Raw genomic sequence first — 17,825 nt, 5'->3', positions numbered from 1 at the left:
GGTTGGCTAGGTCTGAGAGACCACAACTAGTCTATGGTCATCAAGAAGCTTTGTGACAGAGTAGGCGTTATACTAGTCCTAAAAGCTTTGGGTATCAACTCATTCAATAACAGACAAGGAGAGTCCCCAGGTTCTTTCGTGCTGGACCAATTATATATTAGTAGAGTCTAGGTCAGAACAGATGCAAACAACTTTATTCAGAAAGACTGGGTTATGATGTAGTAAACCTTTGATCACTCAGGAAACTTCAGCTGGTCTGAGTAGCCCCGGGAGAACTGCTGCCAATCGGAGGGGATGATACTCACCTTTTCAGACCAATGGACTGATTCAATAGAAGCATGTACTTGTACACTGTGAGCTTATTGTAATTGGCCTTACCCACTTTTCTGAAATGTAAGCCTGGTGCCGCAGTAGGGAACAGTTCTCAGAAGAGCCACAGGTAACATGTTCAAGAGGCACATGGGTCTCTCAAGCTAATATCACTTTAACACATTGGTGCTGATGGGGGTGGCGGCTTTCTGTAGTTACTCAGTGGTGCAGGCAATATATTACTGGTTGTTGCGGATTTTCCGGGCTGTATAGCCGTGGTCTTGGCATTGTAGTTCCTGACGTTTCGCCAGCAGCTGTGACTGGCATCTTCAGAGGTGTAGCACCAAAAGACAGAGATCTCTCAGTGTCACAGTGTGGAGAAGATGTTGGCAGGTCATTTATATCTACTCAGGAAGGTGGGTTTGGGCTGAGTCATCCTGTAAGATACATTATTTAGTTCATTATATTATTTATTTCATATTATTTATTTCATATATTATTTATTTCATTTAAACCTCACTTCCCCCCCCAGATGGGACCCTGAACGGCTTTCCTCTTTCTCCTCTCCAAACGTACTTGGTACCTGCACCAGAGTCAGGCACTGCAGTGTTGACTAGCATCCATATGTCAACCTGGCCAGCACTCTACCTGCTCCTGTTTTAACAATAGTGTGCGTGAGTGTTCAATGTGTGAGTGTCTCTGGCTGCCAGTTCCAAAGCAGCTGCAACCTCCCACCTCTACTCTTCTTACCTGTTTCTTGCTTTCTCTTGCTAATTTCTCTTGGCACCAGCTGCCGTTCTTGCCTGCAGAGTGCCTGGCAGGAGGGAGAGCTTTGTTGGCAGCTTGTGCGAGGGGGCCGATTAAAATGGGAGCTTTGGCAGGGAGCCGGAAGCCTGAGAAGGCCAGGCTATTGCCTCATGTTTCCATACAACATCCTACTACTGCAAGCCAATGTCCCGTTCTCGGTGTAATTGCCGCAAGATACATTGAAGTACCCACTATCTTCAGGAGCCTTAAAAAAGAGAGTGAGGGGGGTCATCAAATTCACAGAGAAGGAGAGAGAGATTTGAATATTGGCCATGATAACTAATAATGGAGGCTCCATCCTCAAGGGCGACTGACCTTTGGTTGTGTCCGATTCAGGAGAGAAACAATGGGGAAGGACTGTTGTGAACTTCCCAGAAACATCAGACTAAACCTTGTTGGAAAAGGAATGCTGGGCTTAGTCTGACCCAGTAATGATTGCTAATGGAACCTCCATATTCAGAGGCAGACTATCTGATGATGACAGCTGCAGGGGACACACAACAGGAACCCTGTGGGACCTGTCAGAGGCATCTAGTTAGCCACCTTTGGAAAAAGGATACTGGATTAGACGGATAAGGGGGCTGATCCAGCAGAGAAGCTCCCACCCAGCATTGTCATTACCCCCCCCCAAAAAGTTCCTATGCATTTGCTACATGACAGGCAGAAATCAATTGGTCAAGCTTTTGTTGCCACAGAGATGTACTGATAAAAAGCTCTACCTGTTGATTTTTTACTGTTATCCCCTTCTCTTCCCTCTTTTCACAAAGGTGTCTTAGCTTGCAGAACTCTGCTCTAGCTGCTGAACATCCTAGACCAAGGCAATAGCCCAAGCAATCCTTCTGGTTACCCTAGGGTTGCCAGTTCCTGGTTAGGGAATGCCTGGAGATTTGGGGGGTGGAGTCTGTGGAGTGTTGTATTTGGAGAGAGGAGAGACCTCAGCGGGCTATAATGCCATAGACTCCACTCTCCAAAGGAGCTACTTTTTCCATGGGAAATAGATGTCTTTCATCTAGAGATCAGTTGGAATTCCAGGAGATTTCCAGACCCCACCTGGACATTTACACAATAAAGAAGCCAACGTCCTTTAAACAGCAAACCAACAGGGGAAACCACACTGGAGGATCCAAATCAATAATTACCACACTAAAGTAAATATTTGTTCGTATATTCTGTGTTCAGTGAACCTCAATATAAATATTAAACAATCTATTCCAAAATAATTTACATTCCATACAGTGAATAATACATATTTTAGTAATTTTCACAAAGACAATTCTAACACAGCTATAGTAGCGACAGCTCCAAAATGAATATTTATTAAATCCTTTTAATAGCACAAATCCCCGTCTTTGACGTACACAAGTGTACACCAACAAAAATTATAAGCCTTGTGTGCTCTAGCGAATATCATGCTGTATTTTCTTAGGGCCAAGCTACAAGTGACGAATGACACTTGAACAGCAAGTGTATTTCTCCCTGTTCACTTGCCCTCCACTCAATCCACTTGCCGTTCAAGTATCATTTGTCACTTGTAGCTTGGCCCTTAGGTTCTATACCCAATTTATGAGACTTGTGTACATCAAAGATGGGAATTTGAGCTATTAAAGGGATTTAATAAATATTCATTTTGGAGCTGTCGCTATTATAGCTGTGTTAAAATTGTCTTTGTGAAAATTACTAAAATGTGTATTATTCACTGTATGGAATGTAAATTATTGTTCTGTATTTTGGAATACATTGTTTAAGATTTATATTGAGGTTCACTGAGCACAGAATATACAAACAAATATTTACTTCAGTGTGGTAATGATTGATTTAGATCCTCCAGTGTGGTTTCCACTGTTGGTTTGCTCCCCACCTGGACATTGGCAACTGTAATTTCCCCTTTCTTAAGGTTGCCACATTTTTGTTGCCCCCAATCCTCTGCCAAATAGTTCAGTGTACAAAAACGTAGCAGATGAAACTTTCCTGGTCTTGGAAATAGCAACCAGGAAAACCTGTTTGTTTGTTTTTTCATTTCAAATGGCCGTTCAAGGCATAGAATTGTGGCCAGCTAAAAATATTGTCTCTCTTAGAAAACTAGGACCTAGATCAGGCAGCAGGGGAGAAGCATGAATCGTCCCTCGGAATGCCTCTTTGGTGAATGAAGATTCTGAGTCTCTTTTTTGTTCTCTCCACCCCCCCGCCCCCGCCCCGCTCTCCACTGTTCAAGTGTCATCTTCCACTTTTAATGATAGGGTTGGTGTGCGCACTCATGTGTGTGTCTCTCTTTCCACCCACACCAAGCTCTGTGATCAGATAGGCCTCCAAAAACACCACCTCATCCTGCAGGTTTGGGCTGCTTAAGCAAGGGACTCTAACCCCCCACCCCTGCAAAAGTTCTGCTGGGTTGGGCAGGCAGAGAAGCAGGTGGCAGACTCACCCTGTCGGAGGGGAAACTAGCTCAGGTGCTAATTTTAACCATCTTGTCATATGGCACTCTCTGTTCCCTCGCCTTACTGGAAATGAGGTATAGGCTGGGTAAAGAAGCAGCAATGTGAACAAGCCCTCTCTAGACAGGTTGAAACTTTGGGAAACTTTCCAAAGTTACTTCTGCAAATTTAGCGCATTGATTTGCAGTTTCTTCCACCTATCCCGCCTTTCTCTGTGGAAAAAGCTTTGTGCATGCTCTGCTTCTTTGTATTTCATTCTCTCAACAGCCCTGTGGGATAGGCCAGGTTGAGAGAAAGTGACTGGCCCAAGGCTACTCAGCGAGGTTTGCCGGAAGAGGGAGGATTGGAACCTGGGTCTCCCTAGACCTACTGTTGTTGTTGTTGCCCTTGCAAAGGATCCAGAAACTACAGCTGGTGCCCGATGAGATTGCTGGGCTTGTTAACTGGAGTTAGCTGCCTGGAACTTACTGCTTACCTTGTAAAGTAAGTGTACTGCCAGAGCCAATTCAAGGTTCTGGATGATACCTCTGATCTCGGACTAGGATACCTTATGGATTCTTCCTTCCATGTGAGCCCGCCCCCCCTTCATTATTTGAGACCTGGATCTGTGTGCCCTACCATCCAAAGTGGGGTGAAGTCTGCCAAATTATAAACTGGTTCCTCTAGGAACCCAAAGTGGGGTGAAGTCTGCCAAATTGTAAACTGGTTCCTTTAATATCTGTTTGAGCTGCAGCAGTTATCAGATGATGATATTCAAGGAAATGCTTCAACTGCCCGTTCATGCATATTAAACCTCTATTAAAGGGATGGGGCATTTTTTTTTCCCTGCCCGGTTTAGTTTAGGTGAGTGGTAATTTTGGACGAGGCTTTCTGGGGGCCTAGACGCTGAGAGAATTGCAGTGTTTGGATCTTGTAGTTCATTTATTTATTTACTTTATGGAGGAGTGGAGAGTTCCCTCAAGTCATAGCTGACTTATGGCAACCCCTGGTGGGGTTTTCATGGCAAGAGACTAACAGAGGTGGTTTGCCATTGCCTGCTTCTGCAACCCTGGAGATCTCCCATCCAATTACTAACCAAGGCTGACTCTGCTTAGCTTTTGAGATCTGACGAGGTCAGGCTCACCTGAGCTCTCTAGGTCAGAACTTTATTTATAGCCCACTTTTTAAAATGAGACTCAAGGGGCACTATGCAGTGTAAGACAATGAGGTTCAGTAGCATGAGAGATCCAACAAACAATTCATAGGGGTAGGATCACAATATTTAGAAACAATGCTACCCCCTGCAAAAGATTCAAGCATATGTCACAAACGATGCTCTGTATGTGTGCACGCGTGCGCGCATGTGCGTGTAATCACAAAAGTAGAAAACAATGTAGTTAGAGCAAAGTAATACATGCAATTAACAATAAGTTATCCTGTTCCATTTATAAAAGTGCCCCTCTATTCCATTATTCTATATAAAGATAAATTGTAATTCTGCAGACCCCCAACATGGATCAGGGCCCTTGTGCATCAGAGAAAAAGAGGGTTTAGAGCCGTTCCCCTGTGGTTTCACTGACTTAACTGACCTCCTAAAAGAGGAGGGGACTTCGGTCACCTCTCTTTGTCCATTTTTTTCTTTTCCAGTGGTATTACTGCAAGGAGGAAGGGCCAGTTTGAATCAAAACCACCTGGGGAGGAAAGATTAAGCCACACCCCTCCACCTCAAATTGGAATCACCATGACTGCTCATGCTGTTCCATTCTGGCAGATTTATGGATCGAGTTATCTCTGTGGCTGGATAAAATATGGCACTGGAATCTCTGGATCAGTTCCGCTAACAGCCGTACTTTTCCCGAGTGCAGGGAGCCTTCCACGATGCAGTTTGTGCTGTATTCTTTTAATTTCACAATGTTACTGAGGTGAATATTAGAAATATTTTAATTATTAATTTTGACAGTGCTGTATTGAGAAGCCAGCATTTTGTCATACACGTGTCACACCTGAATACTGTGACTTTCAGATCACTGAACTTTGTTATTGGCTTCTTAAGAAGAAGAAGATGATGAAGTCACTGCATCGGGTTCTGGACGTTTCTTAATCTGGATTTGAGGGTTACACTCTGGATTAAAGAGGCAGACCAGCATGGAGACTACTGCAGAGTTGGGCCCTGCTCAAACCTGCTCCGAGCTCTTCTCCCTGAAAGAGCTCCGTTTGGAACACCGCCCACAGATTCCTGCTGATACCACCAGCAAAAAGAAACTTTCTCTCTCCAAAAGACAGAACCAGTTATTGCGGTGTCTAAATTAAAACGTGGTTGGGCATGCTGGGTTGAGTCATTCATCACCACCGGATTGTTTACATGGAAAGGGATCATCTGATTAGGGAAGTGGGATGGGCATCTATCAGCACTTAGAGGAACAAGAGATTTGGCTACTCTGCTCTTTGGTTGGTGAGTTTACTTAATAAAAGGAAAGAATTACCTACCTACCGTCTTGGGATCTCCTCTGCTATCTTTTGTCATTTGCTTTCCCTTTCCCTGTTTCATGTAAAGCAGTATAATGAGATTTCTGACCAGATAGGGGTGGCAATTAGGTTTAATGAAATAAGCAGTGCAGGAAGTGAACTGTTCGGTCCAAGTGGGCCTCCTTTGCTACTCACTGAAGACAAAAGATCTGAGCTCCTTGCGGTCCAGGCAAGAGCTCCCCCTGTAGGCTAACCTGTGGTAAGGTTAGGTAAGCTTTTTCAGAGGTCAGCTGCTGACCGAAGAACAGAATTTTACAACAGTAGCAAAATATAAAAAAGCAGTCCTAATTCTACTCTTACTTCAAGATGGCCACAGAATGTGTGTGTGTGTATAAAACTTGTTTATATATAACTATAACAAAATATATAAGTTATATATATAACAGGCCAGTTCCTGGCTTAGTTTTGCACGGTTGATCTTTAGTATGGGTCTGAAAGTGGATTACCACACAGCAGCTTCTTTTGCAAGTTAGGGTGTCCTTTTTGAGTCTGTGACTGAATGCATGCAACATCTGAGTGATCCCCAAATATGGGGGTGGGGGGATGACCTTTCCCTAATTCATATGTGAAATATGCTTTGCCTGTGCTCAGAGGTTCTCCGCGTTGGCTACCTCATGTATTCTCAACCAAACCAAGTCTCCAGTGCCAGAAGCCTGAACTATGGGGATGAGAATGAACAAACCTCTGAGCCTGCATCGTAGTATACTGTGCTCTTAATCTCTGAGTCACCTCAGTGATCAACATAACTGAGATCTGAGAACAGAGGACATGAATGCCATGCAGGCCTGAGGCCTGACACATCTCGTATCTTGAAATTAGTCAGTGTAGTGTTAGGTGGGGTCGGGCTTCCCTGAAGTTGCCCCCCTTTGTTTCTCAGAGCTTCTGCCTGTGCTATGGCAACATATTTATGACATGGCCGGTGACTCCTCAGGGGCTCCTATCCGGCCTGGTGGTGTGAGTCACCAGGCCCCGTGTTGCCTGTCCGGGTACATTTCTGCTCGTCTATTTGAATTCTTTGTCTTGTGTTGCCATGGTAACCTAACCCACTAGGAAGGATGTAACGGAAGTGCGCTGTGTGGATGTGCTGAGTTGTCATGGGGTTGCTGTGTTTTAAAGGGGCTGGTCTTACTCATGGCTTTCCCTTTGGGCTTTCCCAAAATGATAAGAGGATTTTTTTTTTTGCTATGGTAACTGTGTGTGTGTGTGTGTGTGTGTGTGTGTGTGAGGGGGGGGCAGCAACTGTGGGCAGTCGTCGCCTGCCTTGAACATGTAAGTGGAGCGGAAAATGTACAAGGCAAAGGTTTCTGCATTGGTTCACAAGCAAATCCCAAATACAAAAGTCGTGTAATACCTTTTATTAAGACCAGCCTGAATATCACAAAGCAGCGTGCAAGTTGTTTGTAACTGTGTTTATTAGGGTGGCAAATGCTTAGACTGGTAATTGAGTCATCTGACTTCAAATTCTATTAAAGAGGCAGCCGGGATTAATCAGACGGCCGATGGGGAGAAAATATACTTACAAATCTACAATTTGTTGGTGCTTTCTTAGAAAAGGCATCCCCTTTTTCTCTCTCAGGTGTAGGGTTGCCAGGTCCAGGCTGGGAAATTCCTGGAGATTTGCGGGGTGGAGCTTGGAGAGGGCAGAGTTTGGGGAGAGGAGGGGCCTCAGAATGGTGTAATGCCATAGAGTTCACCTTCCAAAGCAGCCATTTTCTCCAGGGGAACTGATCTCTGTCACCTGGAGATCAGTCGTAATTCTGGGAGATCTCCAGCCACCACCTGGAGGCTGGCAAACCTACTCAGGAGGGAATCCTTTTCTGAATTCTCTTCTGAAAGGGACTGTGGAAGGGGCTGAGTTAGCGGCTTCGCATGCACAAGTACTCAAGTATTGTGAAAGACTTCTACCTGAGGCTCAGGAGAGCTGCTGCTAGTCTGAGTAGACCAAGCCCCCCCCCCCCAATTTTTTTCAGCTTGTAGGGACATCACTGGGATTTTGAATGGGGTTGGAGAATGCCACCCCCAAACAGCAGGATTTGAGTCCAGGGGCACCTTAGAGGCCAACAAGATTTTTTGAGGTGTAAACTTTTGAGAATCAGAGGTCCCTTCTTCACACATGAGTAGGAAATGGAGCCTTTTGGTTGAGATATAAAGGCTCAGAGATCTCCATTTCTACTTGTGTCTGAAGAAGTGAGCTCTGACTCAAAATCTTACACCCTAAAAATATTGGCCTCATAAGGTGCCACTGGACTCAAATCCTGCTGTTCTACTGCAAGACCAACATGGCTACCCACCTAAAGCTACCCCAAAATGGCTTCCTGAGAGGTGGACTGTAATGTTTTGCATGTAAATAAGTTTGAGTGTTTTATTTGTGTGGTTAATGGGGGTTTTAATATTTGGTACTGTGGATTTAAATGCAGGAAAGGAAGAGAGGGCTGGAGTGATGGAGTGTGATGTGATTGCATGGTAGCTGAACATAGGAGGTGGAGTATACTGCAGTTTTTAGTTGGTGTGCTGAGGGAAAGTGTGCATTCTGTCAAGTTCAGTGAATCTGTGTGGAGTCCTGAGAAGTTCTAAGTCAAACTGTGTGTGAGCCTGTGTATGATAGGGATGCCAGACCCCCGGCGGGGGATCCCCACCCCCCATCCCCACTTACCTGGCCAGCAAGGGGTGCGCACCTTCTGTACGTGCTCCCTGTGGTGCTGTGCACTCCTGTGCGCAGCAGCCATCTGGATTGCACCCGTTTTGGCCCAGATCGGGGCTGCTGTGGAGAGTGGGAGTGCTCCTGCACTCCGCTGCAGCCCAAAACGGGCCTGTTTTGGGCCAAATTGGACTCGTTTTGGGCCTGTTTTGGCCCAGATCGGGCCCATTTTGTCCCATATCGGGGCTTCTGCAGAACACAGGAGTGCTCCTATGCTCCACAGCAGCCCCAAATGGGCCCAATCCATGCCAAAACAAGCCCGATTTGGGCCAAACGGGCCTGTTTTGGGCCGCTGCACAGCGCAGGAATGCTCCTGCGCGCCGCAGCATCCTCCAATCCGAGCCCTTACGGAGCGTGGGCATGCTCCTAGGGGGCTGCGTAATAACGTCACTTCCCAGAAGTGACATCATTGCACTTGCAGGGGCACGCACCCCAAGAGGTAAGTGCAAGGAGCCAATCCCCTGCCGGGAGGTTAAGAGGGACTGGCAACCCTAATGTGTGAGCAAGTTCTGAGTTAGCCTTTGTGTATCTCAGAGAGAGGTTGCTCTGGCTAATGTAGGCAATCTGTGTAGAGCCTGGGCTGTTTGTGTATATCTCAGTTAAATACTTTTTCCATTTAAGTCAGTCGAAGTCTGGGGCAGTCTGTATATATCTCAGAGAGGTTATTCTATCTAGGTCAGGCAAGTTGTGTGGAAAGGCCTGATGAGAGGAGATGTTTAATCTGTTAGTGAAGATCTGTGTGAAAAAGAGTCATTGTGACTGAGCCTCTGACTATGTATCTTTAAGCGTATATGACTATTTTTGAAACCACCCAGATTATGAACCTATTCTGAAACCGATATGCTTATCAGTATTCTACAACCATTACACTTAAGTACTTTTAAATAAATTCTACTTTTGGTTAAGCAAAAAAAGATCCTTTATTTTTACCTCACAGCCATCTCCACGTGCCGACCATTCTTTCATACTACCACCTATAACTAAGTCTTCCTATAATACAGGACAAACTGAAGAGATCTAAGGTGAAGGCCTTTGGTGGCAGTGAAAACCTCTTGGGAATACTGAGGAAGTCAGGGAGGCAGCAATATAATAGGTCACACACAGGGGCAAAACACAACAGGTGATGTTAGGGGTAGGCTTCAAACCCCAAAGGGAAGGTGTTCTCAAGGTAAATAGAGAAGACCTGAAGCTCTGTGTGCATGGAAAAAGGAGTGTTGGTTGTGACCAGAGTTCTCCTGAGGTAAAAGTTTAAGATAATGTAAGGAGGAACGGTAATGAATGTCCAAGGCACCTTAAAATAAACAGAATTGTTACATAGAGTCATATCCAAAATGGCATCTTCAGGAAGTGGAGCCAAACACAATATCCCCATACTTGCTTTGCAAAATAATTGCAGAACAGGAACAAAAAGAAATGAAGGAAAGACAGGGCAGGGGGTAAGGGGAGAACGAGAAGGGGGAATAAAAAGAAGGATAACAAGAAGAGGGAATGGAACCACAAGCCTGGGTGCTTACTTGTGGTCCTGAGCCTCCAATGGCTGTGGATGCTGTTACAGTCAAGGAAACCTCTTTGATTTCAATGAGGGCAGCCAAAACAGCTATTTTCTCCGAGGGAACCGATCTCTGTAGTCTAGACATCATTTGCAATTCTGGGAGATAGCTAGGCTGCACCTGGAGGTTGGCAACCATATGGGGAACCGTTGAGTAAAGTACTGACTTTGATGGACAAATAGTCTGATCGAGTATAAGGTAGTTTCATGTGAAATGGTGCTTAGAGAGATTTGTGTGTGCATTATCTAAGAAGAGGACTTCTTCTTAGGCATTCTTCCTTCTTCCTGGAATGCCTCTTCTGAGATGGTGACTGCCATGATATGCATCTTCATTATTTAAGAAGAAACATTTCCTCTTCTAAGGTGTTAACTGACTGTAACATATGTGGGCCAGATCTAAAAAGAGCTATTCTCCCTTCTCTCCGATGCAGGAGACAGCGCCTCTTCTGAGACAGTTCATGTTGTAAGTAGACATGGGCACGAACAGCATTACGAACAGAAAAAACCCACGAACAGCCCAATCTGCTGTTCAGAGCAAGCTGTTCGTGAGGCCCCATCCTAAAGGAACAGGTGGTCATTAAAAGCCTTGTTCTTTGGCAAGCCAGACAGTCTGGCGCCTGCTGCAATCAATCCCCTTGGCAACTGGAGGGAGGGACTGAACTCTGTCTGAACTCCTTCTGGCTTTCCTTCTGGCCTTAACCCTTCAAAGTACTTTCAGCAGAGAGTCCCGTTTTTGCCACTGTGAAGAGAAAATGACAGCCAACGGGGAGACCCGTGGATCATGCCTTCCATGGGGTGCAATCTCTCTGAAACTTGAGGGGTTTTCAGAGGACCGTGAGAACTATGTCCCCTGCAAATTTGGTGGGTATTGGACATTGGGAAGATCAGTTTGTGGGATGTTTAAAGGGCCCTGCTCCTTGCAAGTGGCAGGAAAGGGCCCTTTAAACTATCAGCTGGCAGGTGGCAGGGATTCCCCCCTGCCGCCTGTCAGCTGATAGTTTAAAGCAGGGGTCCTCAAACTTTTTAAACAGGGGGCCAGTTCACTGTCCCTCAGACCGTTGGAGGGCCGGACTAAAAAAAAACTATGAACAAATTCCTATGCACACTGCAACCCCTATCTGCAAAAAAAAAAAGACCTCCTAACTTCCGGAAAAAAAGGCCCCCCTTAACCGCAAAAAAAAGATCACACCCGAGACTGAGAGGAGGAGTCGAGAGACAGAGAGAAGGATGGGAGTCGGAGAGTGTGGCGCACATTCCACACATGTGCACTGCGGGCCCGGGACGAGTCGGCTGCTAAGCAGGACAGGCAGCGGTGGCAAAAACACCCAGCGGGCCGGATAGATGTCCTTGGCGGACCGCATGTGGCCCGCGGGCCGTAGTTTGAGGACCCCTGGTTTAAAGGGATCTTTAAAGGGACAGGTAAGTGGGTTTGAGGGGAGGGGGGCTAAGTGGGGGAGGGTTGGGTGGGTTCTGTCCCCCACGAAAAATGAACATGTCCAGGAACATTCCATGTTCGTTCATGTTCGTTGTTTGTTGTTTGTGGATGGCACCGAACGACGAACAGGGTGTTCGGGTTTTTTTTCCGTTCGTGCCCATGTCTAGTTATAAGACATGCTTGCATGATCTGAAAACAAAGAAAAATGCTCACAACTAACGTTTTCTTTACATGCACATTTAATCGGTTTAATCAAGCATCACAGCTAATACTAACTACCTTTCCTTCAGACAAGCAACATTCCAAATCATAATACTCAGCATCTAAATGGCAGTAAAGTGTTGAAAGCAGTGCACATATATTAGTTACCCTACGAATCCTGTAAGGTAGGTCAGTATAATTGTCCCCATATTGAAGATAGGCAGGCTGAAGCTCAGAGATTCGTGACTAAGCTAAGCCTGTCTAGTGAGCTGATGTTTTTAACTCGCTGTACTTAATCTCCTGGTAGATGGTTAGAGACTTTATTACACAGTAAGTGTGTGCATGTGGAGTCAGGCGTGCAGTAAAATTGCCCCTAGCCCCAGGGTATTGTCTGGAAAGTTAGGGTGGCACCCATGAATACTTAAGCTGGCCATTCTTAATGTAGCCATTGCCAGTTGGCCAATATTACTGATTCTAATTGCTGATCATATTGGACTAGGAACTACAAGGAAGGAAATGATGATACAGCCTTTGCAAGGTTTTAAAAAATAAACTGGGTAAGAGCAAAATGAAACTGTGATGGAGTCCGGTCACGAGGGATGGCGACAGGGGCATCTGTTTTGCAAGATGTCTGGAGAATGGTACCAAAAAAAACCCCCCACGGCATGTGCTAAGAGTTATTACGTGATGCAATGTGTCCTTTCCAGTATGGACTAATTAGGTCCATAATTTCTAATTTCAAGGGCTGTCAACGAAAAGTCAGCCTTGCTCCGAGCCATAGAAGGGGCAGCAGGCCAGGAAGAAGGGCTCAACTGAAGTGCTCCTGTGCCTGCAATCTAATCTGCCATACAGCACGTTCAGTCACTGAGCTTTAGTAGGGGAGGAATAAATTGTGAAGACATAAAATGCTGGCTGGCTGTTGTCGATTGGATGGAAGGACTTGGCTAGAATTTTTTTCACAACACGTTCTCAGTAAGAGCAGGAGCAGTCTATCTGTATAGTTCCAGAGGAGTTAGCCGTGTTAGTCTGTAGTAGCTACAATAAAATTGGTTAGTCTTAAAGGTGCTACTGGACTCTTTTTGATTTTATCTGTATAGTGAGACCCTTAGCAATAAACTCCTAACCTTAACTCACCTTGGGGACCCTGTAAAAGGAAGAGGGGGCTATAACAGCTTCTGCAGAGCAAATAGTGGGAAATGATCCAGGGAGGGAATTTTTCCAGTGTCAAAATGTCCTCCAGATGTTCTCTCAAGCACCCGCCTGCAGGAAGCCTCAAACCTGGTGCAACCCCCACCCCCCCAGGGGTTTCTGGTTCTCTGGGATTGAGTGGATCCCTCTGTGCCCTGAAGGAGGCACCCAGTGAGCCTGAAACTGGAATCTGGCACCGTTTTCAGCATGCAGCTGGGGAAAGGTCACCATGCAGAGCCAGGCTGGAATTTAAACTATCCTAGAGGGTAGGTTTACTACTGATTGTATCTTGGGGTTGTTGGTTTGGCCTGGACCAGTAACCAATCCTCCATGCAAATTTCCTCTGCAGATTTATACCATTCTTCAGATGTTTCCTGAATACAGTACTGGAAATTTGTATTTGACATCCAACGATTGCTGATTTCAGTATTTGTGGGTTGATTTGACACGCAACGGCATTCAGCATCCAAAAACACGGGATCCGTGTTTAGTACGTGACAGTTCTGGATGGCTTCTCGGGTTTTATGCTTCGTACCCGCCAACATCTGAAACAGTTAAGAGATGCCTGAATGCCTAACACAGTTGGATTGTGTAATAAAAATTCATCCAGAAATGTAGCAGGGTGAAACGTTTGCTGGCATGGACATCGAGCGACGGCGTGGGGGGCGGGGAAGCTTAACTAGCTGCATTTCTGCACATAAGGCTGCTGTAAACAGAACAGACCCACCCCCCCCCCCCGCCTGCCCAGGAGCAGAGACAGGAAAAATGTGGCAACCCTTGCCCAATCCCTTCTCATATTGGCGCAATCTTTAAGTGAAGCCATGTGGATGAAGAGAAGAATTAATCTGTTTCCTTTCCAGAGCCAGTGCGGTGCCACCAAGTCATACTCTGATTTCCGAGGCATTTGGAAACATATTCACGACGCTGGTTCATTCTAATGTAATAAATATATCGCTGCTTTCACTGCATTGTTTCATACTTATGCAATAACGTTTTCTGCCTCATGTAATATGTGGTGTATAATACTTGATGCTTTGATTCCAATTCCTGTAATTCTAGTGCTATTACATTGGTTATTAGAAGTGTCTCATCCTATGGATTGCATCGATTTACACTGTGTAATCTGCCTTGAGTAAGTGAGAAAGGCAGGATATAAATAAAGTAAATAAATAGTGTAGCAAACCAACAAGAAAAGCTAATTTGACAGCTCAGGTACATGCAAACTATCTACAAAGGAATCAGCAGATCAACTTTTTTGTGGCAAGAGGGTAACCAAAATGGTTTGCTAATATCTACAGATTGTTACTATAAAAGGCATGGGAGCCTAGGCTAGTAAAAAAGGTGACAGCCCTTATTATTTCATCGGCTGGGTCCTTAGGGCAGGTTTATCCATTCAGCAGATCCACACATTAAAGCCTGTTTTCCTGGGCTGCAGAGATAGCTTTGCAGTTTGGAATTTTCTGGCATATAAAAGAGTCTTCCTGCACACAGGCAACTAGCAGGTACAAAGAGACAATCCCTTTCCTTGAGTTGCTATATTTCTATGTGCAGGGATTTTTTTAAAAATGGGGAGGTGTTTTCAAGCATGCAGCTCCCCCTTCTCCTCATCTCATTGATACAAGCAAGTCACTACCTGATGCTGTAGTGCTACTTAGGCTTGTGCGAACCAGCCCTGCGTGGGCAGTTAAAAAATGTACAAGCGGAGGGTGTGATCTTTGTGCCTCTGTCTGCTCTTTCATCTGCAGCAAGACTGTGTCCTGGAACTGGTCAGGTCCAAAGACCCGTCTCGAAGGGCAGAGCTGTGCGAATGCCTCCTTCCTTCCTTGAGGATCCTGCGGATCCAGACTGCATTTAGGCCTGTGCCATCTTGTATATAAAGAAGTTCTCTCCCTATCACTGCATACCCTCCAAGTGTACCTATTAAATTGGTACAGTACTGCAGTTTTTTTATTTACAAGACCAACTGTGCAATCCTAAACAGTTACACCCTTCTAAATCAATGAATTTAGAAGGGTGTGTGACTGGTTAAGATGACACAGTCAGTCTCTCAGAAGATGTCTGGTTACCTCTTAATTTGCATTCTAATAATCAAATTGGATTTAACCTTGCTCACAGCTGACACAGGAAGAGCTCTACTAGGTCTCCCTAATCCCGCTTTATGAACCTTTGGATGCTTTTAGGAAGCTCTCAAATGAAGAATGAAGGTGATGACTTCCCATTGTTATTCGTACCACATTCACAGATATACTGCATCTGCCCATGGAGGTACCATTTAGCTTGCTAGTTTTTGATTGACCCATTCTACAGAAATTTATCTAACCTCCCCTTTTTTTAAAAAAAACAACACCTAATTTAGGACCCATTGCTGCATCTTGTGGCAGTGAGTTCCATATGACAATTCAGCTTTATGCCACAACGTGCTTCCTCTGATAAATCTTAATGCATTCTCCAAATAAGAACACGTTTTTTAAAAGTTTAACTCTCTTTTTTTTAAGTACACAGAGTAGTAAATATTGTGAGACAGTGGAAGTCAAAATGCCTTCCAAGTTTTAACAAAGGAAGGGAAAATAAATGAATTAATTTCTTCAAGAGTTTCAATAATAGTAATAATCTGGTTAGAAAAGCTACAACAGCCCTATATGGTAGACGAGTATTCTTATCTCAGTATTGCAAAAGATGGACAGAGGGCTGAGGAAGAGAAAGAAGGCCACCTAAATGAGTCTGCGGCAGAGGTGAGATTTGTTTTAGTTGCCAACTCTGCAGCAACTTTCACTACTCTAATTAAAAGTGGCATTAAAGATTGAAAGTGGCATTAAAGAATTATGCATTTCAAGCCACAGCAAAAGCAGGTTGTGATTGTAATCAGGAAATGCATTTATATTTTGACCTCTTTTGTTTCTTTCTCCTCTAGAGATTTAAGTTCAGGTTATGATCACTAGGTGTTGGGAACATGTGTTTCCTGAGTTGGAAGGAGCTGTATATTTCAGTTCAATGTTTCATAATTATACTCCTTTGGCAATGCATGCTGCCAGATATGGAATCGACTGGCTGGTTTGGGTTGGTTACCCTGTTGGCATGGAGTTCCAGTACTAATAATGTGATGTGCAAGGTAGAAAAATGGATTTTTCTGTTCTTGGACAAGAGATGAGGGAAACTCTTGGTTCAGGTTACCAACCTCCAGGTGGAGTCTGGAGTTTTCATGGAATTACAACTAATCTCCAGACTACAGGGATCAGTTCTCCTGGAAGAAATGGCACCATAGAAGGGTGAGCTGTATGGCTTATCTCCTTCCCCTCCCCAAATTCGGCCTTCTCCAGGCATCACCTACAAATCTCCAGGAATTTCCCAAGTTAGAACTGGCAACTGTACTTGATGGAATTGGACAATTACCTGCTTGGAGAAACTATCCCTTCTTCCTAAGCCACCAGGGCTGTTCTTAGCATGTTTTCCTGTAAATCACACTTGGCCTCAATGGGAAGGGGATGAAGATGAATGATAAAATGGCCTAATCTCGCAAAGTTAACCCTTTCCTGGACATTTCTGTCTGCTTTGCCCAGAGCTGAAGGCAATCACCAGTGGTCAGAGAAATGCACTCTGCCCGTGCCCATAGCCCACCAGTTAAGATCCTCTGCACAAGCCCTGTTCTGTGTGCCCCTGACTGTAGAGGTAAGGTGGATGGCAACCAAAGACAAGGGCCTTTTCTCTGATGGCACCTAACTTGTGCAATGCTCTCCACTCCGTCACTTGGTGTTTACCCTACTTTCTTTTAGGGGCTAGTCCAAAATATTTCTTTGTTACCAAGGCTGTTACCAAAAGCATCGATCTTTTAAAATTATTATTAGACTGACTGCTATCTTTTATGTTTAATGACTTAAAAAAAATATTTTGGCTTGTTTTTATGCTCTAGCCTGTTTTTAATGGAATTTTTTTTTTACTCTGGCATGTTTTTATCCATTTGTTTTTAATACCTTTATGGTTTTATTATATTGCTTTGGTTGTGAGCCACCTCAAGCAGGTTTTTGGAATGATGCCATACACATTTTCTAAATAAATAATGAAGCATAAAATCCTTTAATCTTGATTCATGCTCCAAGTGGTCAAAACCTCTAAGGGTAACCTTACAACCATTTCCTTAGGACTGGAGACTTCTGATTTATGTATATGTTGGAGCAAACTATGCAGACAAACAGGATTTAATCAATTAATGTGATTTATTGCCACAAGGTGTAGTGCAGTTGTGGGGTGAGGCCATTGCTCAATGACAAACTACCAGTTTTGCATGCAGAAGGTCCTGGGTTCCATTCTTGGCATCTCCAGTTTATAAGTTTCAGGTAGGAGATAATGTGAAAGACCTTCAACGGAGACCCCAGAGATCTGCCACTAGTTAGAGAATCCTGACTTTGATAGACAGAAGTCTTGCTCAGTAGAAGACAGATTCATGTATTCATTCATCTGATGGCTGAGATGTTTGAAAAAAGGGGCTTAGAGACATTAATGGAGGAGGTGATTGTTAATTCAGACGCAGTCTATCTCTCAGTCCCAGATGCTGGGAATGTGCAGCAGCCACAGGGAAGGTTGTTGCTGTCTTTTGAGGAGGAGCCCAGAAAAACAGGATGCTGGACTATCTCCTGGTCCTTTTGTCTGATCCAGCAGAACTTTTATGATGCTATGATTGCCCTAACCCAGCATCCTGGTTCCAAC

The 17,825-nt window shown here is 44.7% G+C and overlaps 1 long non-coding RNA gene across 1 annotated transcript in view; it reads right to left on the bottom strand.

Annotated features, from left to right (window-relative positions):
• Window positions 1–438: 438 nt before the first annotated feature.
• The window catches only part of LOC129328908 (uncharacterized), a 51,011-nt gene continuing 33,624 nt past the window's right edge, over window positions 439–17,825 (bottom strand). The window contains exon 3 of the long non-coding RNA XR_008596908.1: window positions 439–746. This is a non-coding gene — a long non-coding RNA (uncharacterized LOC129328908). The remainder of the gene's footprint in view (window positions 747–17,825) is intronic.

The sequence above is a fragment of the Eublepharis macularius genome, chromosome 1 (genome assembly GCF_028583425.1).
Source record: "Eublepharis macularius isolate TG4126 chromosome 1, MPM_Emac_v1.0, whole genome shotgun sequence".
Taxonomy (NCBI): domain Eukaryota; kingdom Metazoa; phylum Chordata; class Lepidosauria; order Squamata; family Eublepharidae; genus Eublepharis; species Eublepharis macularius.
Note: the sequence above shows the minus strand (reverse complement) of the source record. Positions and strands in the feature narration are given on the sequence as shown.